We start from the raw sequence: 25,450 nt of genomic DNA on the forward strand, positions 1-25,450 counted from the left end.
CTGGTGTCTGAGGAATTGCTTTGTGTTGGGGAAAAACTCACACGTTGGAATTGGTACCAGAATCTTAATGACTGTTCTTAAGATGCTCCGTTTTGTTATAAAGTTGCTTCTTTAATGGGAAGTAACACATATACAATTGGTAAATAGAGAAATGGTGTCAGGATAACCCAAAATTAGGTTAGCTCCTATAACATTTTCCCCAGAGCATTAATATTTTGAAGTGTTCGGGGACAGGATTGAATTACCTTAAGAAAAAAGCTACGAATTATATAGAAGTGCCTTCTTTTATTACGAATAGTGGCTGGTTTAGTAGCTTCAAAAAGCACTATTAGCGTTTCCACCGTGTTAGGCTGTCTGGGGAAATGGCGCGGAAAGAAAGATGCTGGGAAGGCATCCCCTTTGTTTTACAAAACTGATGAGAAAGCCCTTTCCTGGATCATGTTTTTTATTTTGATGGAAGTAGTCTCTGCACGTCAGGAAGAAGCATGAGGCCGGGGAGTAAAGGTGCGAGGAACCAGTGCACACGCCAGTGGGAGTTTAACTGCAGCGGTATCACTGGGTTTGGTTCTGTTTTATTTGTGCTCTGGCTGCAAAATCCCATAGCTTCTGCGTGGTCTGCCCTAACCCCCTTTCCCCAGAAGCCTTGTTATTTTTGGAGTGTGATTTTACAAAATGCGAGCTTTTTTGGCATTAGAGTTGAAATGACTGTGTATGCTGACTGCCAGCCTGAATCTTCCATTGGCTGCCAGACATGACCAGAAAATTGTTCCTAGTGTATCCTTAGGGACAAGATCTCCAGGGAGCCAAGAGGTGGTGTTCTCTGTGTTTTAGGGGATGAGCACCTTCCAGGAAAATGGTAGGAGGAAGTTAAAAGTAAGCTGTGGGTTTTGGGGGTTAGGAGTTGTTTGAGGTATGTTTGTGCACCCTTAGAAGTGAGAACGCCCTTAGAAGCCCCTCTGGAAGTTGAGCCCCGACCTGGTCATTGCTCCCCAAGTGATTTCCAGTCACTTCATTTTTGTTTACCTTTGCTGGTTCTATGGAGGAAATATTACCACTCTTATAAACTTGTTTTCCTGGTAATTTATCGTCACGAATAAGTTCCTCCTGTGCCTTTCCTGCTTCTGTACTTAGCACTTTATAAGACAAGGAGTTGTATGTCTTGCTCCAAGACCTAACTGAACTGCCAAATCCCAGGACAGAGACTGCCTTATGGCCACACTTAAAAAAATATATTTTAAGTGAATCAGCCTCCTTCCCCTTAAGTGTTGAACTTCCTCTTGGGGGTCAGGAAACCTGGGTTTGGATTTGTCTTATGACCTGAGGCAAGTGTCAGCCAAGAAGGAATTCATTGAAAATTTAAGCAAACAGGCATTTTATTTGGGCGATTAGTTCTGCAACTTGGGATACACAGTCTCAGGTCAAAAACCTGACTGTCCTGAGGAAGACAGAGGGGCGGAGTGAAAAAGGGGAAAGGTCACAAGTACAGCTCTCCTTCAGGGTCCTTTATGCAAAACAGGGATTAATGCTAGGTTAGCTGGGATTACGTGGGTTAATATGCAAATGAGGGATTGAATTGGTTCCTTTCAAAGTGAAGAATGGGGTGATGAGTAAGTGAAGTCCCCGCTGAGGGCTTGTAGCTGGCAGAAAGTTCCCAGTTTCTCCCATGAGGACGGGCCTGCACCTCGACCCTATTTCATTTTTAAAATGTTTATTTTGTGAGAGAGAGCGAGCGTTGCACACATGAGCAGGAGAGGGACAGAGAGAGAGGGAGAGAATCCCAATCAGGCTCCGTATCACAACCGTGAGATCACAGCTCAGCCTGAGCCAATATCAGGAGTCGGACACCCAACCGACTGAGCCACCCAGGCACCCCCCGACCCTATTTGAAAGGACGTTCTCTCAGCTAGGCTGGCTTGCTCCATCCTGAAGTCTACACAAGTCTCTGTTGACAGGGTGGAGAAACTGAACTAGTGTCTGTACCCACAGCATCCGTTTCTGTCTAAACCAGTAGGGCAGGCGTCATTATCCCTGCTTTATAGATGAGGAAGGAGACTCCAAGGGGCTGGTCAATGTGTGTAGCGTGACTCACTAGTGCATCGTGGGATCAGAGTCTGAACTCCGATCTGTGCACCAAACTAGTTCTTAAGTTCTCTTGACTTTACCTTTCTCATCTGTCAGAGGAAGACGGTATTATTTCTCAGGTAGTGTGATACTTCATGTGAAAATACTTAGCACTGCGCACGGCTCGTAAACACTAAGTAAGAATGTTTCCCCTTTCCAGTGTATTTAGGCTCCTGAATTCTCTGGAGCCCCCTGTGTCCTCTTTAGCTTTTGTAGCTCCCATTTCCCACCTTGTCCAGGTGCTACCTTGTGGCAACCAAGCGTTTCTGACCGGTTTGGAAAGGGACATGGGAAATTGGAGATTAATGGATTCCAGTAGCCCTTTTCAAATTGGGTGGGTCGCACATGTGACTGGTTGGGCATGCCAGCACTGTCCCACCCGGGCCAGGAAATCCGGAGCTATTGCTAGGCGCTGGCCTGTGGGGCACCAACAACAGAGTGGACTTGGGGGCCCATCCTCTTACCCCAGCAGGGGGAAAACACAGCTTAAAAGGTCAGCAACCCAGTTATTAAGAGCTCACGGGTCGCTAAGCTGCAAGTACACACAGCAAGATAGAGGCCGTTTGCCTAGAATCTTGGGGTGGCCTTGTACCCCCCCTTCACTGCGTTTCCTGGAAACCTGGGGGATAACCCGTCACTGCAGGCTGTCAGTCACCACCCCCACCCCCACCCCACCTTGGAATGTCAGTGCTTCAGACCACAGGAAGTGAAGGGGGGAATTGCTCTTGTTTCCAGGAGAGGTGTCCCGTATACACAGGCTCAGGGATAGGTCCAGACAGCTGAATCACTGCCACAGCCCAGGGCCTGAAGCTGGAGGTGCCCTGTGAGTCTGGCTGGGGACGGCCAGGGAGGCACTAGTCCAGAGCAGGGGATAGGTGCGCGCGCGCACACACACACACACACACACACACACACACACACACACCAGCTACCTTGTCTCAAGTCACCCTCAGATGGGCTGAAGGAGACAGCAGCAGGTTTTGTTTGGGGGATCCGGCAGTACAGACACACCACTGGTTGCTGAGGAATCAGATACCCAGGCCCCAAGTAGCTGCTGAGCGGTTGAAGAAGGGGCTGAGGGGAGGGGAGGGGGGAGAGACCCCCGGGTTCTCCTTTGGCCCAGAAGGGGGAAAATGGCCCTAGTACAGTCAGATCAGGACCACTGAGGACAACAGGACTGGTGGACGAAATTGGGAACATCCTGGAAGTACAGGGTTTGGGAGGACACCTCCAGGTCAGGAAGTCTTGGGGTAGACGGGGCTGAGGAGAGGTGGAGTGGGTGGAGGGGAAGAGGAGTAAGGCAGGGCTTTGGGATTCAGCTGGGGTTGGATCTTCTGCATGAGCACCACAAGGTGGCAGAATTTGCTTGACAACCACTTTGTCCCTCAATCCCCCTGCGCCTGGCCTCAGGCTACTACCTGGGAGAGGCTCCTTGCCCAGGCTCTGCAGAACCCCCAGTGCCATGTCCCCTGGGATCAGGGGGGTAGCCTCAAGCTGACATGCAACCGGCCAGCACAGATGTGGGGCATGTTCTCCCACTCTGCCTCACTGGATTCTCCTGTCACCCACCCCTACGTGGCAACTTGTATTCTCACCACGTTTTGATCAGCAGAAAAGCTTGGGGAGGTGAAGGGACTCTGTGAAGGTCTCGTAGCCAATGTGTGGTGGAGCCATGATTGAACCCACAGCCATGCTGCCTAGACAGTTACCTTTGCATCATCTAGTTCCCGCATCTGTGGCCCAGGGGCGGTCTGCTGCAGACCCGTGGAGCCCTGGAAAGGCCTGAACTGGTGTAGTTTGGGAGAATATGGAAAGGATTTGGAGTTGAGAACAATGAGACTGCAGAGGTTGAAGCCACTGAACTCGGAGAATGACAAGAGTCACGGTCCTCAAGTTTGCATGCTACTTCTACAAGGGAAGGTGATCAGTCTCCTTTGGATTGGAGGTGGTGAGCTTGAAATGCAGGAGGAGGAATTTTAGGGAGACTACAACATGAGAAGAGTTCCTTGACATTTAGCCTTATTAAACATCAAAGTGAATTCCAGAAACATTCCAGTGACCGTTCAACAAATATTTCTGGAGGAGGTGGTTTGACTGCCAAGCACCGGGAATAAAATGTTGATCAAAATACTCTTGGCCAACGTTTTCTTGATGGTTTAGTGCTGCGGGTGGGATTCAGGAAGCAGACTCATCCACCAGCGAAGGGAAACTGCCATGGGAACACAAGTGGTTGTTACCCAGCCTGATCTGGGGCAGGGAGGGCATCCGGGCCACACGTGATGAAGCTGAGGCCTGAAGAATAAAGGCATGTGAGCTGGGGTGGGGGAGGGAGTAGCGAGCAGGTGCCCACAGAGGCCCTAAAGTTCTGTGGGGCTGGAGGGCAGTACATGTGGGTGTTATCTTACAGTGTCTTAAAGACAGCTTAAGAGTTGCATTGTTGGAAGGATGTTCATTACTTCCATCCTGCCAGACAGGAGAATGGGTTCCATGATCTCTTATTACAGTGAAGCCACATCCATCCTGGGGGCTGGAACTGTAAAGTCAGTGCACAAATCATGGACAAAGTTCCTGTTGAACTATCCTTTAGAAAGAGGTCACATTACGGGAATCCAACACGGCTAGTGTTTCTTCCAGTGATGGAATCAATTATGGTTGATTTGGTTGAGCTTAAGATTGCCCAATGGCTTGTGTTTAGGGTCTAGGTCAAATAAAATACTAGGACTCCTGTACCTGTTGCCAACAGGAAATTGAGTCAAGTGTATGTCTCCTGAGGAGAGGCCCAAATTGGGGCAATTTGGAAGAACACAAAAGGGATTTAGACTCACATTCAGTCATCAGGAGGTGCTCCCACAAAGCTAGGCATTCAGGATCCAAGGTGGTGTTTCCTCACCCATCTCAGGCTCACTCCAGAGCTGTCAGCACAGAGCCTGACGTGGGGCTCGAACCCACGAGCTGTGAGATTATGACTTGAGCTGAAGTTGGACACTCAACTGACTGAGCCCCAGTAATTTTAATTTTTAAAAGTCAGGTGCATATGGTGCGGTTCCATCGTATTTATTTGGTTCCCAATTGTTTCCGTAGCTCCCTGAGCAATCTCCTGGGCAGTGACTCATTATTAAACAACAAAACTTGTGTTTTAACTCATACCCCAAAGAGGCTTGGCCTTAAAGGTGACAAATTAGCACTTTCTTTTTTCCTTTTCCTTTTCTTTTCTTCTCTTTTCGTTTCTTTTTTAAGAAGAGAAATTTGCGTTTTGGAAAAGTTCTTAAGCCAGCAATGGGAGTGCTTAAGTGATTAAGGTAATTCTGGCCTCAGCCTCTAAGACTATGGGGCGACTGTAGCGATGATTGTAGATTTTATGTGTGGCACACAAACTGGCGGAAAGCAGGTCCCAAAGCTTCACTGAGCTGTGTGGTTCCATCAATAAATTAAGAATTATTTTTTGCTAAAAAAAATTACGTGTCCTCTAGTCCCACCTCATATACATCCTTCTCCGAACACTGTCCTCCTAGCCTTTTTGTGTGCATACAAGACAATGAAAATTTTTGCATGCATATCCATCCCCGACAAAGACACACGGCCACCTTTCCTCCCATGTCCATTGAGAACATTTCTGTACACTTCCTTCCTCCTTCCTGTCCCCACTTCTCACCAGTCTCTCACACAGCCACACACACCACACCCTTGAACATCATGCCACACAGCTTTCAGGATTCACATCACACATACACACAGCTTTGAGTGTTCACAGCACACACACACACACACACACACACACACACACACACCCAAGAGCTTTAAATATTCTTATCACACATACACATACTCTTGAATGTTCACATCACACACAAACCCTTGGATGCTTGCTTCTATCACACATTATACAAAACCTTGAAATCCATCTGATGCACACACACCCTCGAACAGTCACACTAGCACACACACACACTCTACACACATGCACACACGCACCTTTGAAACTGATAATGACATGCACATTTTTGAGCATTCACATCACACACAGACTTGAGTATTCACCTCACATGCTTGTTCGGGTCATTTGCCTGTTGCTCTCAGATCTGCTCCTCACCCTTTCCCTGCTGTGCTCTACAGTGTGTGTGTGTGTGTGTGTGTGTGTGTGTGTGTGTGTGTGTGTGTGTGTTGCATGCGTGCAAGCGCCTGCACACACGCATGCGCTCATGTGCATCGAGGCAGGTGCTGCCTCCTGAAAATTGCATCTTCCAAGCCTTCTTGCCTCTGGGTTCCAGTTGGGTTTGTCCAGTAGGAGGTACTGGTGAGAGATGGGAGGGTAAAGGGGAGGGCCATGTATTTCTCCATATTCTTTGCCTTGGTGGTATTCCCAGCATCACTTCTGTGGACTCCCTCCCACTAGCAGCCTCCTTGTTGATCCCAGTTCCTGCAGGATGGCCAAGACTCCAGAGAGCACCCCCTCCTTCCCGTGTCCCTCCACTCATCTCTGGGTGGCTTCACCCTCCCCTGTTTTTGTTCAGTCTTTCCAAACACTTGTGTCAGTAGTCACCTGTATTACAGTCCCTCTTCTGAACTACCTGGCACGGGTGACTTTTCCCTACCTGGACCCGACGGCTACTCGGCTGGTGTCCACATGTTAGGATTTTCTCTGCTGTGGCCAACAGATTTTCTTCTAACTGTGCTCAGATCTTTGTTGGATCAAATCCTGGCACGGAGTAGGTGTTCAGTATTTGTTGAATGAATGAGCATGGCGGTCTCTCCTCCCTGTTCCAGGGTTTTTGGGACAGAGCATGTTGTATCCCTGAACTAAGTGGCTCAGGGGCATCTTCAGCCCTCTCTGGGCGATCACAAATGACAGCAGTGAGCCCGGTCTCATGGGATCCAGGATATCTCAGCCAGGGCCCATTTGGAGAGTGGAGTCATGGAAACTTTCAAGGAGCCTAATGTGTAACCAGATTTTGCATCAGCAGGCTAGACATGGTTTCAGAAACAAGGGGACTCTCAGTGCCTGTGATAGAGAGGATGGAGGTGTCTCTCTTTCTCTAATGGTTTGGGTGCACCGACCCCCAAATCTAAATTCCTAGTTCTGAAACTGGGGCAAGGTGTTCTTTGTTTTAGCTTCCTTACTTATGGAATCATGAGGAACTGTCACCCATCACTTAACTCCTGTCTACAACTTGTCAAAAGAACTGCCTGACCTTGAACAAGTAATATGCCTCCGTGCAAACCTCGGCTTTCCCATCTGTAACATAAGGAGGTTGGATTCACGATGCTGCTCGGGTTGCCACGGGCTGGTGGTTAGGTGTTGGTGATTGGGGTGGGTCCCAGGCAGTACATGCGTTGTCCACAGGGAGGCTCTACATGCAAATGCATACACAGCCCCAGACTCTGGGGGCCAAAAGCCCGTGGTGTCCTTCCGCCGAGCCTCCCTGCGTGTGAGTGCCTCTGAGTAGCCATCTGCCTGTTGCAAATTGACTTAAAGCACTGAAGGCCAAGGCAAACATGCAATGATATGGTGAGGCAGAAGTCACCAACTAAGGCATTAACACATTCGAGTGAGCTCATGAGGATTAGGCAGAATTATGAAGAGTTTGTGGGAACCCAGGGGAGGGAAAATTTGAAAGGGAAGACAGAGCCAAGGAAAAAAGTAATAATGTCAGCATCCAAACACTTTCACAAGTATTTGATTCAATTTAACATATTTTTGCTTTGAGCCAACTGTTACTCTACATCCTCTGTTGCCCAGTGGCCTACAATTATGTGGGCTTTACAATGTGCCTGAGGAAGGCAGGGCCGTGTCAATATTCCTAATTGACAGACGAGGGGAGCCGAGAGCTGGGGACATGAAGTGGCACGACCCTTGTCACACACCTGGGAAGTGGCAGAGCTGGGGCTCCAATCCAAGTCCTTAGGAGCTGCGAGGGCCACCCCTGGGAACTGGGCACAGTTAATAGGGTGGTCGCGTGCCTCAGGGCAGCCTCGAGTGGTTCTAGCTGGTGAGCAGCTCCTGACATGTGACAGGAGGTGGCGCTGGCCGGACTCTCACATGGAGCTCTTTGGCGCTTAGAGTCGTGAGGCCCAGAGGAGGAGTCTTTTGTCTTGAGCCTCACACGAGGCCAGAGGCAAAGGCCAGAGACCCCTGGGGCTTTTGTTTAGACACCATGTGGAGTCTGCCAGGCCTCAGCATGAGATCCAGGACCTTCTGGCAGCCTCTGAGAACCTAGGGTCCTCTCCTCTTGTCCTCAAATTCCAGGCTCTGAGGAGCCAGCATGACCATGGTGATGGGCTTTCCTCAGCCCCCTGGCAGGGCTCTTTGGTCTTCATGACCCCCTCCCAGGAGAGCAGGGATTACCCAGCACACCACGGCCTGTGGAGGTAGAGAGGAGCCAGACTCATGGCTCTGCACAGCTTTCCCTGGGATTACAAGATAAGGCATATGAAGGAACATTAGCTCATCCAAGTTTATGGATTTTGTGGAAATCAAATTGTAGTAATCTCCCTGGCCATCTGGTCTTGGCGCCATTAGCCAGAATTCCCAGAAACCTTCTCAGGTCCCCACGCAGGGCTGGGGCCAGGGCTGGACAAGATCGTTGTGCCCTAGGCCAGGCCAGGATTTTCCAAGGGGCCTGGATGGGCCTCTGCACCCACTACCTGAGTTGGTGAGGGGGAAGGCAGGAACGGGGCAGCTGGAGCTCAGGCAGGGATGTGGATACCCATTCATTGCCTGTAATACTGCGTGTGGATGGTCCACCTGTGTGTGCAGTGGAAACTCATTTTAGAAGGGATCATTGGGCACATTTCTGGGATTGGGGAGGCCGGAGGGGGATTTTTCTCAATTGGATGCAAATATCTCCCAGCCTCCTTAAGGGGTGCAGCTTGAGGAATGGAGTGTGCTTCCGGAGGCCTGGGCTTTCCCCGCCTGTGAGGAATGGGAAGTCAGATTTTCTAGAGCTAGTAATTTGGGCTCTGCTTCCATGGCTGACCGAAAGCCCAGAGCCCACTTAAGCTTTTGAGGGAAGAAGAAGTGAAGGAGGGCGTGTCACGTACAGGTGAGGCCTATAGACTCTGGCTCCAAACGGTCAGGTTTGAACTCAGCTGTGTTTCAGTCAGTAGCTGAGCGGCCTTGGGCAAGTCATTTGACTTCTCTGCACCTCCGTTCTTCATCTGCAAAATGGGAATCTAAATAGGACATACCCGTGGGGTTGCTGTAAGGTAAGTGAAAGTATGTATTTAAAGCACTTGGAAGATTGCCTGGCACCAGGTCCGTGAGTCCAGAGACTGTCCCGAGTGTGGGGTTGTAGCTGATACTTAGTCCCAGCAATGTGCTGGCCAACAGGTGTTTGGAGGTGTGGGCAGTCGGTGGGGAGTGCTGTTTTGTACTACTCGCCGATTTCCATGGTGTAAACACTCCCACTGTGGCCGGTGTTGAGCCGCCACTGTGGTGTCACTGAATGGGGAATTGGGAAGAGGTGCCCACATCTGGCTCTCCGGAGGTGACGGGAGCTAGTCACAGCACAGCCCCGGCCCGGCACCACTGGTGTGATAAGCTTGGTTAATAAATACTAGAAAATTTTCATACCGGCTGGTAAATAGACCCTGCCTTAAGAGACCTCCTGATCTGTTAGCTCTGGCCTCTCCCTCAGGCTCCTCCCAGACCTCCCACAGGCCCATTAACTAAAAGAGTTCCCATCACTTGGTCAAAATCTGTTCTGATAGGTCAAGCCTGGGCCAGACCAGTCGGCGAATTAATCGAATATCACAAGTCTGCAACCAAGAGGTGCCCGGCCAATGAGCTGAGTGACTCTGGCTTGTGGACTTGATGCCCGGGCCCACCACTGTCTTCCTCGTCCGACTTCCTGCCCGTAGTGTTCCCCAGCACACCCACTAGACAAAGACGGATCTCTGCGTCTGGAGGTTGAACTGGGCTACAGGGAGTGCGCATTTCTCTTAAAACAGAGTTTGCGCATGATTTGCTGAAATGACTGAAAAATGCAGTCCATACGAACTGCTTCACGAGGTTGGAATGAAAATACTGTCACATTTCTTTAATTTCTCCAATTAATTGCTTGAGCAGTCTTTATTATTCAGAAGTTCAGGTTCTCCCTTTAGAGGCTTCCTGCCCCCATTGAATTGTTGGCTCCGTATGAAGGAAGGAGACCTACTTCCAAATACCAGGCAGAACGACAACTAGAGTCTGAGTAGCCTGCTCGCCGGCAGTCTGGGTGGGTGGTGGCTGTGGTGTCCTCATCCAGGCTCCCCTCCTGAACTTGTGTGCTAAGGTGCCTGGATCTGGGCCCAGTGGGTAGTGGAAGTGAGTGTGATGTGTTGGGGGTGTGCAATAGAGAGTGGTGGGGTCTGTGGTGAAGCGGCATGTGCACTCCCTCAACCAACTGTGGCCAAGTGTGGGCTCCGTGTTGCCAGAGTTTCACATGCTTTCAAAAGAAACAAGATGTATGCTGGGTTTTGCTTTTGAGACATAGTTTATATACAATAAAGTGAACAATATTTATGATTAATTTTGTACTTTTTAATTTTAATTTTTTCGTCATGATAAGTATGCTCTTTTATCCCCATCATCTATTTCAGCTATCCCCCCGCCCACCTCCCCTCTGGTGACTATCCGTTTGTTCCCTGATAAGATGCATTTCTTGGTCTGTCTCTTATTTTTTTCTTTGCTCATTTCATTTGTTTCTTAAATTCCACATATGACCTGTTTTGCTTAGCATAATACTCTGTAGCCCCATTCATGTTGCTGCAAATGGCAAGATTTCATTCTTATTTATGGCTGTGTAGTATTCCATTGTATATAGAAACCACATCTTCTTTATCCATTTATCAGGGGACACTTGGGCAGCTTCCTTAGTTTGGCTCTTGTAAATAATGCTGCAATAAACATTGGGGTGCATGTAACCCTCTGAATGAGTGTCTTTGTATTTTTTGTGTAAAAAATCATACCCAGTAGTGTGATTACTGGATCATAGGGTAGTTCTATTTTTAATGTTTTGAGGAACCTCCATACTGCTCTCCTGAGTGGCTGCACCAGTTTGCATTCCCACCAACAATGCACAAGGGTTCCTTTCTCTCCGCATCCTCGCCAACACCTGTTGTTTCTTGTGTTGTAGATTTTAGCCATTATGATAGGTGTGAGGTGATATCTCGTGGTTTTGATTTGCATTTCCCTGATGATGAGTCATGCTGAGCATATTTTCAGGTGTCTGTTGACTATCTGGATGTCTTCTTTGGAGAAATGTCTGTTCATGTCTTCTGCCAATTTTTAAATTGGATTATTTAGATTTTTTTGGTGCTGAGTTTCAGGTCTCACCTTAGGTCTTTAATCCATTTTGGATTTATTTTTGTGTATGGTGAAAGAAAGTGGTCTCGTTTCATTCTTTTGCACGTGGCTGTCCAGTGTTCCCAATGCCATTTTGTTGAAGAGACTGTTTTTTTCCCGAAAATGCACAAATTTTAATGAATTCTTACATATGTATACATTTTACATTTGTAACCACCATCCATATAAAGATAGGGAACATTTCCATCTCTCAGAAAGTTCTCTTATGCTCCTTTCCAAGTCAATAGTTTCCTATTTCCCACCAAAGGTAACCACTGACTTCTATATCCATAAGTTAGTTTTGTCTTATATTGAACTTCCTATGAATAAAATCTTAACAGTATGTGGCTTCCCAATATAATACTTTTGAGATTGTCCATCTTGCATGTTATCAGTAGTTCATTCCTTTTATTGCTGGGAAGTACCAAATGTCATATTTTATTTATTCATGCTCTTATTGAGGGATATTTGGATTGTTTTTACTTCTTGCCTGTTGTGAATACAACTGCTTATGAACCTTCGTGTATACGTCTTTTTTCTGGACATATGTACTTTGTATGTGGACATTTGTACATATGTATGTATGTACATATATTAATATATATATTAATATGTATCTACATAGAGGAATTGCTAGGACATTAAATAGGTCTATGAAACTTTGTTAGAAATGGACAGTTTTCCATAAAAGTTATATCAACTTACATCATCATTAGCAGTGTATGAAAGTTCTAGTGGCTCGACATCCTCACCAGCACTTTTGGCTGTTCCAGTGGGTGTAGGGTGGTACCTCATTATGGTTTTAATTTGCATTTCCATGACGAATAACGATATTGAGCACCTTTACATGTATCTATTGGCCACTCAGTGTTTTCTTTTATGAAGTTCCTTTTCAATTCCCTTTTCTCTTTTTTAAATTGGGATGAGTTATTATTATGTTATATATGTATTTATGTATTATATATATTTATTCTCTATTCTTCATATATTTTGAGTACAAGCCTTTCGTCAGATATGTGTGCTGCGAATATTTTCTCCCAGTCTGTTGCTTACCTTTTCACATTCTTCATAGTGTTATTATTTCGTTCCTTAAATGTTTGGTAGAATCTATCAGTGAAGGGGCGCCTGGGTGGCTCAATTGGTTGAGTGACCGACTCTTGATTTCAGCTCAGGTCATGTTCCCAGGGTCATATTATAGAGCCCTGCGTCGAGCCCTCCATTGAGCCTAGTGTCAGGCTTCATGCTGAGTGTGGAGCCTACTTGAGATTCTCTGTCTCTGTCTCTCCTTCTGCCCCCCCTCTCAACTTACACTCTTTCTCTCCCCCCACTCCCCAAAAAAAGGAAGAAAGAAAAGAATCCCTCAGTGAAGCCATCTGGGCCTGAAGTTTAATTTGTATAAGGTTTTTAACTACAACTAACAAATATGGGATTTTCTGTTTCTTTTTGGATGAGTTTCATAATGTAGTGTTTTCAAAGGATATTTTTTATTTCTTCTAAGTTGTCAAATTTATTAAGATAAAGTTCTTAATTGTATCCTCCTATTATCTTTTCAACATCTTAAGGATCTATCATAATACTCTCCTTTTTATACCTAATATTGGTATTGTGTTTTTATCTCCTTCTTGGTAAACATTAACCAATTTTATTAATTTCATATAACATACATTTTTGCTTTGTTGGACTTCTCTGTTATTTTCCTCTTTTCTATTTCATTGAATTTTTGCTCATTTATTTTCTTCCTTCTATTTGGGTTAATTTTTTTTTTAAAGCTTTTTGAGGTAGAATCATTGACCATTGATCTATACATCTTCATTCTTTCCTAATAGATGCCTTTAAAGCTATACATTTTCCTCTAAATGTTGCTTTACCTGCATCCCACAGATTTTAGTATGCTGTATTTTCAGTTCAAAATATTTTCTCATTTCCTTGAAATTTATTTTTTGATTCTTGGAGTTGTTATTATTGTGGTTTTAAAGAGTGCTACTTAATTCCTACATATTTATATATTTTAGGTTTTGTTTTGTTGATGATTTCTATTTTAATCCACTGTGGTCATAGAACATACTCTGTATGATTTTAACCCTTTGAGGCTTATCAAAACTTGATTTATGTCCCAGCATATAGTTATTTTGGTGACTGTTCCATATGAATGTAACAAAAGTTATATTCTGTAGTGTTGAATATTGTTTTCTGTGATATTCATTAGGTCAAGTAGTTGATAATATTTTCAAATCTTTATACTTTTTTTTTTTAATTTTGTAAGATTCTTCTTTTTTTTTTTTTTTAGAATTTTTTAATGTTTATTTTTTTTGAGAGAGGGGCGGGGAGGGGCAGAGCGAGGGAGACACAGAATCTGAAGCAGGCTCCAGGCTCTGAGCTGTCTGCACAGAGCCCAAGATGGGGCTTGAACCCATGAACTGTGAGATCATGACCTGAGCTGAAGTCAGATGCTTAACCGACTGAGCCACCCAGGTGCCCCAAATCTTTATACTTCTTGACTTTTTGACTAGTTATTCTATGAAAATATTCATCTATGATTGTGGATTGTTTATTTATCCTTTTATATATGTGAGGTTTTGCTTCATATAATTTGAAGCTCTCTTATTAGGTGCACATGCATTTATGATTGTTAAGTCTAACCGATAAGTGGACACTTTTATCATTATAACATGTTCCTATTACTCCTAGTGATACTCCATGTTTTGAAATCTATTGGTCTGATATGAATACAACTATACCAGCTTTCTTCTGATTAACCTCTATATGGCATGTCTTTTTTCATCCTTTTACATTCAAACTATGTCCTTATATTTAAAGTTTGTCTCTTGTAAATGGAATAATTTGAGCTTGATTCTTTATCTAGACATTCTTTTTTTTTAAAATTGAAGTGTTTCATGTATTTACATTTTGTATAATTAAGGCTATACCTAGCTTTAAGTTTGCCCTTTTAATATGTGTGCTATTTCTTTCTTATATATTTGTTCCTCATTTCCAGCCGCCTTTTGAATTAACCAAGCATTTTTAACTATTCCATTTTATTCTTTTTTTGAATTTTAAACTGTACTTTCTCATATTCATTTTATTTTATTATTTTTTAAATTTAACTTTATTTTTTATTTTTTAAAATTTACATCCAAATTAGTTAGTATATAGTGAAGCAATGATTTCAGGAGTAGATTCCTTAATGCCCCTTACCCATTTAGCCCATCCCCCCTCCCACAACCACTCCAGCAACCCTCAGTTCTCCATATTTATGAGTCTCTTCTGTTTTGTCCCCCTCCCCGTTTTTATATTATTTTTGTTTCCCTTCCCTTATGTTCATCTGTTTTGTCTCTTCAAGTCCTCATATGAGTGAAGTCATATGATTTTTGTCTTTCTCTGACTGACTAATTTCACTTAGCATAATACCTTCCAGTTCCATCCATGTAGTTGCAAATGGCAAGATTTCATTCTTTTTGATTGCCGAGTAATACTCCATTGTACATATATACCGCATCTTCTTTATCCATTCATCCATCGATAGACATTTGGGCTCTTTCCATACTTTGGCTATTGTTGATAGTGCTGCTATCAACATGGGGGTGCATGTGTCCCTTTCTAAACAGCACACCTGTATCCCTTGGATAAATGCCTAGTAGTGCAATTGCTGGGTTGTAGGGTAGTTCTATTTTTAGTTTTTTGAGAAACCTCCATACTGTTTTCCAGAGTGGCTGCACCAGCTTGCATTCCCACCAACAATGCAAAAGAGATCCTCTTTCTCTGCATCCTCGCCAACATCTGTTGTTGCCTGTCTCATATTCATTTTAAATGTCTGTTGTAGAAATTATAATAATCATCTTTAATTTTTCATATTTAATAAATAATATATATAATCAGTATTATTACATTTAATAATGCAAGAATCTTAGAAAGTATGATTCTTTTTACCTTTTACTTTACCTCCCACCATTTGTGGTATTTTTTTTTTTAATGTTTATTTTATATTTGAGAAAGAAACAGTATGAGCAGGGAATGGGCAGAGAGAGAGAGGGAGTCACAGAATCAGAAGCAGGCTCCAGGCTCTGAGCTGTCAGCACAGAGCCTGATGTGGGCCTTGAACTCAGGAACCGTGAGATCACAACCTGAGCCAAAATCAGATGCTTAACCCACTGAGCCACCCAGGTGCCCCTGTGCTATTTTTCATGTATTTCACATCTGGACATGATATAAACCCCACAGTTCAGTGCTATTATTTCTTTGCTTTCAATAGGCATATATGTAGTATATGACTGCCAATATTTACCCTTTTTTTGTACTCTTTATTCCTTCCTGAAGATCTGGGCCTCCATCTGTTTCTCAGCCTGAAGAGCGTCCTTTAGTATTTTTTTTTAGTGCAATCTGCTGGTGATGAATATTCTCTTTTGTTTTTCTGAAAATGGCTTTATTTTGCTTTCATTTTTGAATAATGTTTTCACAGCATATAGAATTATAGATTGACCATTTTTTCTTGTGGTGTCTAAACAATGTCATCCTATTATTTTTGCATTCCATTGTTTGCTGTAAGCAGTATTTACATTGTTGAGACATTTGCTGTAAATCTTATGGTTATTCCTTTAAACTTAATGTCCCTTTTTTCTATGGCTACTTTAAAATTTTCTCTCATCTTTATTTTTCACTGGTTTTACTATAACTTGCTTAATGGTACTATTTGTATTTACTCTCTTTGGGATTCACTGAGCTTCCTGGAGTTGTAGGTTGGTATATATCACAAAATTTGGAAAATTCTGGCCATTATTTCTTCAAATACTTCTTTTGCTCCAATTCTCTCTTTCTACTTCTTTTTGTATAATTGTATTTATATACACTGTCTTTTTCTTTTTTCCCTGTAGAACTTTGATGCTATATTCTGTTTTTAAAATTCTTTTTCTTTGTGCTTCAGTTTTGTAATTTTTCTCATTGACCTATTTTTGAGTTTACTGATCCTTTCCTCTACTTTATTCAGTCCATTATGAAGTGATTTCATTTCAGATATATGTATCTTTTTTAGGTCTGAAATTTCCACTTGATTCTTATTTAGAGTTTCTGTTTCTCTCATGAAATTCTTCATCTTATTACCCATGATGTTTATACTTTACACTTATTTCTTAAAATGTTTATAAAAATTCTTATCTGTTAATTTCATTATCTAGGTCATCTATAGGTCTGCTTCTATTGACCATTTTTCTGTTGCTGAGAGTTGTCATTCTTTTGTGTTCACTGTAATTTTGGATCACAAACTAGATATTGTGTGTAAAAAGACAGTAGAAACTGAGGTGAGTAAGGTTTATCCCCAGAAACACGATGTCCTTTCTTCCTTCAGCAGTAAAATAATGGTTTAATCACCATTGGTTTCAAATGCCTTGAGAATGGGATGATGCTTCTCCTTGGGATCTCAATAGTAAATGATCATAAGCTCTCTCTCTGATTTCCTTTCCTGCCTTCACATTTTCATTCTGTGGGAGATTCTTGCTCTGCTCTCCAGCCCAGATCACATGCTGCTGTGCACGTGACAAACATCCTGTGGGGGAGAATTGGTGAGCAGCAAGTGCCATCTCTACGTGAGGGCTCAGTCAGAATCCAATCCATCATGCCAGGCTTTATGGTCATTATGAGCTAATCCGATTTCCTCTTAATTCAGCAAAGTACCCCTATCTATTGCAGATTTGCTTCTCTGCCTGCCCATGTCCCCAAGAATAAAAGCAGCCACTAGTCTCTGTTCACTTATTAAAGGCTTGTCTCTCTTTAGAATTTAGTTCATGTAGATTTCTTTGCATCCTTAGCTCTTTGTTGGGTTTACAAGATACGATTTTATGGTTTACCTGATGTTTTCTCGTTGTTATGGTAAGAGTGATGGTATTTCCTGACCTTCTCCATCTTAACTGGAAGCCCAGATGATTGTTCCTTTAGTGTGAAATCATCTCATTTTCAAGGTAGAAAAAAAATTGCAATATTTAAAAAAATGTTATGAAGGCTAATGGAAATACTTCTGTGAGCTAGACCCCTTCTAGCCTACATTTATAGCTCTGATCTAAAATTATATATTGATTAAAAAATCATTGATGGAATAATTATAAATTACTATAATATCCTACTTATTTCCCTGAAAAATAGTTTGAGGGTTTTGTTAAACTCTATCATGCTTAAGTTCTTCACATCATTCACAAGTGTTATGATGGTGAAAATGGTAAGAATTGGCTTGATAAATCTGCTTGTGCTGTTGGTGCTTGAGGTTGATAGTGCTTCAATCACTTAAATCCTTGGATCACAGCAAGCATTACCTTGAATACAAACAGGATGGGATCTCCTGGAGTGAAGAGGAGAAGGAACTGAGGTTGCTAGGGGTGTGTGTGTGTGTGTGTGTGTGTGTGTGTGTGTGTGTGTGTTTGTGTGTGTGTGTGTGTTATGTGTTGGTGGGGAGCACTTGGAGAAACTAATTAGCTGGGTAGGGCTATCCAAATCACCAAGTCCAATGTGTTGTATAATCCCACAGACCCGGACAGAATGCAAGGCCATCCTTTCTACAAGTCTAGTGAAGTCAGGAAGTCTGTCAGAAGGACCCAAAGGGTAGAGAATGGCTCTAGGGGCAGGGACTGATGGGAAGTGAGCCATACCCAGTATAACAAACATACTTCATTCTAGCAGATCTCACCTGCTGTTAATAAAACCATGTTATTTTTATCTTCCTCATTGTGAAGGTTAATCTTATTCTTCTCAAATATAACTTTTTTTTTTAAAATAGACTCCACACCCAACATGGGGCTTGAACTCATGACCCTGAGATCAAGAATCACATGTTCTACCAAGTGAGCCAGCCAGGCATCCCTCAAATATAACTCTTAATGAGCTCAATGACCGAGGTCTTGAAAGAGCATATTATTCTCCATGATTTGAAATTCTACGAAAAGTTTTTTTCTTTTGGGTTTGTGATCATTGAGAAAAAACCAGGAACCTGTCCTTTTGAATATGGAGGGCAACAGGGGGAGTCAGAGGTGAATAGTGTCTGAGTTCACTGTGACACTCATTATTTGTTACACACTTCCTATCTTGGGCCCAACCATGCTTATTATAGCTCAGGCCGCTATAACAAAATAGCATAGACTGGGAGCTTAAACAATAGACGTTGATTTCTCACAGTTCTGGAGGCTGGGAAGTACAAGTTCAATGTGCTGGCAGATTTGGTTCTTGGTGAGGGGCCCTCTTTCTCACTTGCAGATGGCGGCCTTCTCGCTGTGTCCTCATAGGGTGGAGACAAGATGCTCTGGTGTGTGTTTGTCCTCTGATCAGGGCACCGATGCCATCATGGTGGCTCCATCCTCACGGCCCCATCTACACCTGATTACCTCCCAAAGGTCTCACCTCCTCATACCATCACACTGGGGGTGCCACTTCAACACATGAATTTGGAGAGGACATAAATGCTTTTTGTTTGGCCCGTAACACTTACTGATACTTATCAATGGAACGTCTCGTTGTCTAGCAGTTCTGCAGCGTCTTCTCTTCTGTTTCTCGTTTTCTCCCCTCCACCCCCAGGCCTCTGCTCACCTTCACTTCCCCCGCCTCGCCTCGTGTCAGCGTTAGCATTTATTTCGCTGCTCCAAGGTTGTAGAAGCAGTCACTCTGTGGTTGCTCAGAGTTGTTACATTTGGCTAGCCATCTTTACCCTCCTTGAGAATTAAAAACCTTCAATTAGTCAAATGAATGCGCCAACACACAAATTTTGATTAAGCAGATAAATGCTCAAAAACAATGCAATTCTTGTGCATATTTTTATGTACTACATTAAGAGGAAAAAAAGTGACTTGCTTCGCGAGGCACTTTGCAGAAATTCAAAGGTTAATTTAGGAGATTAAGTAAATACTCGGAAATGCGTACAGTTCTTATCAACACTTTTATATACAGTTCAAAATAGGTGACGCATATTTAATATCAATGCTGTAAAAATTCTAAATTTAATTTGTAAGTATTAAGTCAACAAATGCTCAGAAGCATATCAGTCCTTTCAAAGGCAGTCACCAAATGGAGAGACATGTTTTCCAGTGGCTGGAGTCATTATTTTAAAAATGTGTGCTCAGTGGAATCTTGAGGAAACAAACCTTTGGATTTTATATGTCACTAAATGGGCTTTATAACTCAGCCTTGCCCTGGCCCCAGCCTCAGTAGAGGCCTGAAGGGTGGCAGGAGATGGGGGCACTAAGAGAGGATCCATTAGGTCACTTGGCATCACAGAGTTCAGCTGAGTATTTATTGCTGTCCCCAGGCCACATGACATGGCAGCAGGACCATCCCTAGGGAAGGAGGCCCTGTTGGCCAGCTTGGTGGGGGGAAGTGGTTTATCGTGTCTGAATCTGTCTGGGCTGGGGCGGCAGGGACCCAAACTCTGGCCCTTGTGTCCTGTCTTTGGTCCTCTGGCTGACCACACTGTGGAGGGGAAAGAGCCCATACTTTGGGCTGAGAAATCCTGGGGTGAGATCCTGCTCCAATACTCACTAGCTGGGCAAGTCACTTAGAGTTGACAAGTTTCTTAGCTTCACTGATCTTCAGTCTTCTCATCTATAAAACAAGGCCAGTAATGCCTATTTTTACTGGGTTTTTGGACAACGGATACAAGAGAGCTTGGGAAATTATTTAAAGGTTGCAGACAGTGCTAATGGTGACTATGTCCACTGCAGATACTCAGTTCAATTCAAGAAGCAGGTGGTAAGCACTCCTGTTTACCAGGCGGATCCCGTATTATGCACTTCCGGTGTTAGAATGATGAGTAAGAATCAGCTCTTGGGAGGAGGCTACGACGTGTCAAAAGTAGCGGTGATGGAATTCTTTTCCACGTGGATTTATGTCTGCAGTGGAAATGCACTGTTAGCAGTATGTCCAGTTTGGGTTGCTTGCTCTAGTGGCCACAAGTCACTTGCTGCTCAAGCATCCATTCCCCATTTTTCTTGTAATGGCATTTTCCCATTTTCCTCTGAGGGTTTACTTCTCTCTCTCTTTCCACTTTGAGTAGACTCCATCCCCAGCCCCAGGGGTGGAGCATAAAGCTGTGGCTTGAATCGTGGGTACATTTCATTCCCCTGCTGACGGTAATTGCTTCAGGAACTGGCACATAACTGAAGGCAGGCTAGTCAGATTGAACTCTAGGATTTTTATTGGTTTCAGTACTGGGGAAGTAGACTCACACTTTCTTGTAGGCCTTGAACCTAGAAGTACGTGGTGCTGGAGGCACTGTAGTCATCTTGTGGTAACTGTGAAGAGAGCCCTTCTGAGAATGGATCTTATCCAGAGAAAGCAGAGATGGAAGGCCAAATTTTGGTGATACTCTGAGCGCCTGTATCCAGCCATGCCTGAAGCTAGCACTAGCCCTGAACTTTTGAACTTTCAGTTACATGTATTGCTAAATTCTCTCTGGGGCTTAAGACAATTTGGGTGGGGTTTCTGTGCCTTGTGACAGAAATGACCCTAACTCACACTAGAATACCATGAAGACTTGCCAGTAGGCTCCCTGGAGACCCTACCGAGAAGACCACACAAACCAAATATTTCACTTCATGTGTGCTTTCTACTACTCTAGCTCCTCTCTGTACATACCCATACCTGCGACCCGAGGTAGCATCAGGACCTTTTGTTCTAGCTTTATTGAGATATAACTGATGTAAAACACTGTGTAAGTTTAAGGTATACAATGTGATGATTGGATCACCACAATAAGGTTAGTTAACCCATCCTTCACCTCACATACTTCCCTTTTTTGTTGTGGTGGTGGTGAGAGCACTTAAGATCACTTACTCTCGCTCACTTTTTCAACTTTCAAGCATACGATACAGTATTGTCAACTATAGTCACCAGGCTGTACGTTAGACCCCAGAACTTACTCATCTTATAATAGGCAATATGTACCCTCTGACCAACATCTCCCATTTCCCCCACTTTGTAGCCTCTGGCAACGGCCATTCTACTCTGTTTCTATGGGCTTGGCTTTTTTTAGATTCCACATATAAGTGAGATTATGCAGTATTTGTCTTTCTCTGTCTGACCTATTTCACCTATCAGGACACCCCCCAAGATCCAACCATGTTGTCATAAATGGTAGGATTTCCTTCTTTTTCACGACTGGCCATATCTTAAAAAAAATTTTTTTTAATGTTTTTTTATTTATGACAGAGACAGAGAGAGAGAGAGAGACAGAGCATGAGAGGGGAGGGGCAGAGAGAGGGAGACACAGAATCTGAAGCAGGCTCCAGGCTCTGAGCCATCATCACAGAGCCCGACGTGGGGCTCGAACTCACAGACCGTGAGATCATAACCTGAGCCAAAGTCGGACACTCAACCGACTGAGCCACCCAGGCGCCCCCAACAACTGACCATATCTTTCAACAGCAGGATACCAGGCCGCTATTCAGCCACATGTACATGACAGCGATGCAGCTCCTTGCTCCCAGATGGCACCAGGCCTGAAAACTCTGTCCAGTTTACTGCCCTCTTCCCTCTCTCTTGTAACCAATTCTTGGACCCGGCCTCATGCAGGGACGCTTTTCTAAGCAGGGGAAAGCATGAACCATCTTCCTTTTTACACACCACCCCTCTAACCCTGTCCAAGATGACCCTCCACCAAAGAAGCTGCAAGGGCAGGCCATAGAGGTCATCTAGGTACAAAGTGAAGAAGGACCTTGTCCACCTTCACTTGGTGAGCTAGTTTCAGGGTCAGGACAGGCAACCAGGTCTCTGCATTTCTAGTTCAACCCTCCTGCCACCACTGTTAATAGCTTTTCTTCCTTTACATTCTGTATTTTTACATCGTGACATCTCAGATGCTTTTAGATTCGTGTGGCGTGTACTGACATTTATGCCCCTAGGGAGCGGGCATGGTATGGTTTGGTTGGGTCAGAAGGCCACCTCTAATTTGGCATTCTGCTCACACAAGAGTACAGCAGGGGTTTCTGACGATGGACTGAGGATGGGGAGGGGGTTATTTTTGGGCTACAGGTCCGGGTGGACCAAACGTCAGGCTGTCACTGGGGGACAAAGATTAGGTCTGTGTGAAGTGTGGGTAGATGGCTCCAATAAGGAGCCAGTAAGGGTCCAGCTGAATTCCTCACCTGCCGTAGGGACTTCCTGCTTTGGACTCATTGCTCCTCTCTGGGAAATGGGACTGATGCCTCGCTCTCATTTCCTTGATGGAGAATCTACTTGAGCTCAAGCTCTCCCGGGAGATGGTGAGGATTTTGAGAGCTGGAGCCAGTCTGTAGTGGACATGTGAGTGGGTTTGTGTCTCTGCCTCTGTAATCTACTTATTCATCTCATGGGGCTCCTAGTCGCTGGAAGGGGCACCTCATTTGTTCCATGCAGTCTCTCTCCCTTGACCTTAACTGATTAGACCAAGGGTGGACACGTGACCTAAGGTGATCACATCTGCTCTCAAGAATTTGAAATGAGGACTCTGAGGGGCTGAGTTGAGGAGCTCTGGGGCGTTGAGCCGGGGAGTCCTGCAGAGTCCAAGCTTGAGTGGGCCTGGCACACGGATGCCCATGGAAAACCTGTGTTGGGGGTGAGTCTGAGCCATGGTGGCTAGACGAAGCTGTAATACAGCGAGAACTGGACACACAGTCATGACACTAGAAACAGGAGAGAGGGAGGCAGTGAGAAGCTCTGAATGGGAGGAACGATTTTCCAGCTCCTGTGAAAAAGACTCACTTCCTGCTTGGTACTTCCTTGAGTTTTCTTGATCGTCCTTCAATAAAACCCTCTAGTAGTTGAGCTTAGTCGAGGCACTTCTGTTTCTTGCGGCCAAATGCTCCTCAATTAGGACAGCATCTCACACCTCCTGCACCCCCAGCTCCTTGCAGCAGACCCTGCCTGTTTGCCAAAGGCAAATGTGCGCCTCTGAGTGCCGTGTGGCTGCGACGGAGGAGCCTCGGTAGTCCGGTGGGCCCAAGGCGGAGACTCAGGGTGAAGACACAAATGCTTCTTAACTGGCCAGGGGAGGCCAGGGAGGGCTGAGCTGTGGATGCTTCCAGGATTTCCTATGGAAGGCTTGGTTTCAGTGACAGAAAGCAAACAGCTCTAGCATCCTCTCCAGAACCACATGGGACTGGAATGTTGCTGGTCTACACTGTTCTTACTTATGCTTTTAGAGCCCCTACGGCCCCCTTTTCCTGTGATTGGAGTTCTTCATGTTGCTCCCCAGCCCCCCTTAGCTCCTGATTGGTCTTGTCTCTATTCTTTGAGTCTCAATCAATTGCACTGCTACTCTTTCCTCCTCTTCTTCCTCCTCCTTCTCCTTTTCTTTTGATGTTGAGATCTGTACACCTAGCAATCAAAGAGTCTATAATACAAGGTGGCAGATACTCTCTGCTTCAGCCCTGTGTCCTCGGGGCACATCCTACCTCCTGATCTCCAGGAGCTGATAGCCAGCCCTCTCATAGGACTGTGACATTGGTCTCATGTCTTGCTCTGTGCCCAGCATGGGATAGGTATTTAGGCAGCATTTGTGAAGCTGAATTTGGGGGAATATACTTGATATAATTGGATGCTCTTCTAGGGAGACTTAGACAGTCTGAGGGGAGCTGAGGAGCTTCAAGGCCTTGGGGGAATAGGGAGGAGGGGGCAGAGGTTTGAGAAGCCAGGATGTGGTAGGAGGTGGAAGCAACATATTTTGTCAGGATAGTCCAGCTGCTGTAGTAGAGAAGCTCAAGGCTGCAATGTCTTAACACAATAGAGGTTTAGTTTTTGCTTAGATCGCAGTATTGATGTGTGTCTGACAGGTGGCCTCCCATGTGGTAATTCAAGCATGCAAACACCTTCCATTTTGCAGCCCCACCGTCCCCTAGGGCCTCAAAGTACTCTCTGCTGGGTTGGGATGCTCTATATCCAGCTAATAGACAGGGGAAGGGAATGAGAGGGAGGCAGGGAGGGAGAGACAGAGAGAGACAGAGAGAGGGAGAGAGACTTATAAGGGGGGCTCTGGTGGATCAGCCCTGGAAGTGTGTTATCTTATACTGCTGATCACATCTCATCGGTGAGGCCAAGAGATAAGGGGTAAAGGAGCAGGCTGCCATTGAAAAGAGTTTGTTGCCCATAGTTGTCAAGTTTGTTATGCCGCACCATGGGGACCACACAGGGAAGCAGCAGGGTCAGTGAGGAGGCAGAGGGAGAGTGAAAAGCCTTAACTGTATTTTTCATGGGGAGGGGGATGGGTGAGGCAGGGTAAGCTGCTTTAGAATTGGCTACTTTGAATAGTTTTAGGGGTTCAAGGTATAGGGGCTGACCCTAGTTGTCTAATACATGGCCCTGGTGTGATTTGGGCAGAGAAATAATGTCCTGCAGTGTTAGAGCGGAGAAAGTAGGGGCTTGGGTTGGGCTGGTTAATTTTCAGGTGACAGACATACTCTTGGAAGAGTTGCCTGTCTCTAGAAATCTGGTAAGTCTGGGAGGGCAGTTTCCCCAGCATCTTAAAACTCCAGATGTGGAAACATCAGACTAAGGAGACATGTTTAATTCAATGACACAGTTAATCGTAAGAAAGGCAGGGAAACGTAATCTAGCTGTTTGCCCAGGGAAAAGAGATCAATTTTGGGGAGCACACTGAGTGTTTATACCACAGCAACTTAATGAAGTGGAGAGAGCTTCTGGTTTGGAATCCAAGACTTGGACTGAACTCCTAACCCCAGGACACGATGCTGTGTGAGCCTGGACCAGTTACTTTCTCTGGAAGAACAGCGGTTTCACCAGCTTTCTTTCGAAAGGGGGAAATAATCAGAGCTGCATTTCACTGCAGTTGTGAGAATCAAGTATGATGTCCTATAAGATGCTTTTGGCAAACTCCGGGGCACTGTTCAGATGTTAACTGTTATTTCGTGGTCTTTCCAAATTTGGGGGACCCACGGTGGCTCTTGGACCTGGAACTCTGTTGTCTTTCATGCACAAGGCCCGCCCCCGGCCTGCTTGGGGTGGGCCAGAAAAGCAGCTGGGGTGACCTGTTTCCCCAAAGCCACATGC

Source organism: Panthera pardus, unplaced genomic scaffold, assembly GCF_024362965.1.
Source record: "Panthera pardus isolate Hobbes unplaced genomic scaffold, ASM2436296v1 HiC_scaffold_23, whole genome shotgun sequence".
Taxonomy (NCBI): domain Eukaryota; kingdom Metazoa; phylum Chordata; class Mammalia; order Carnivora; family Felidae; genus Panthera; species Panthera pardus.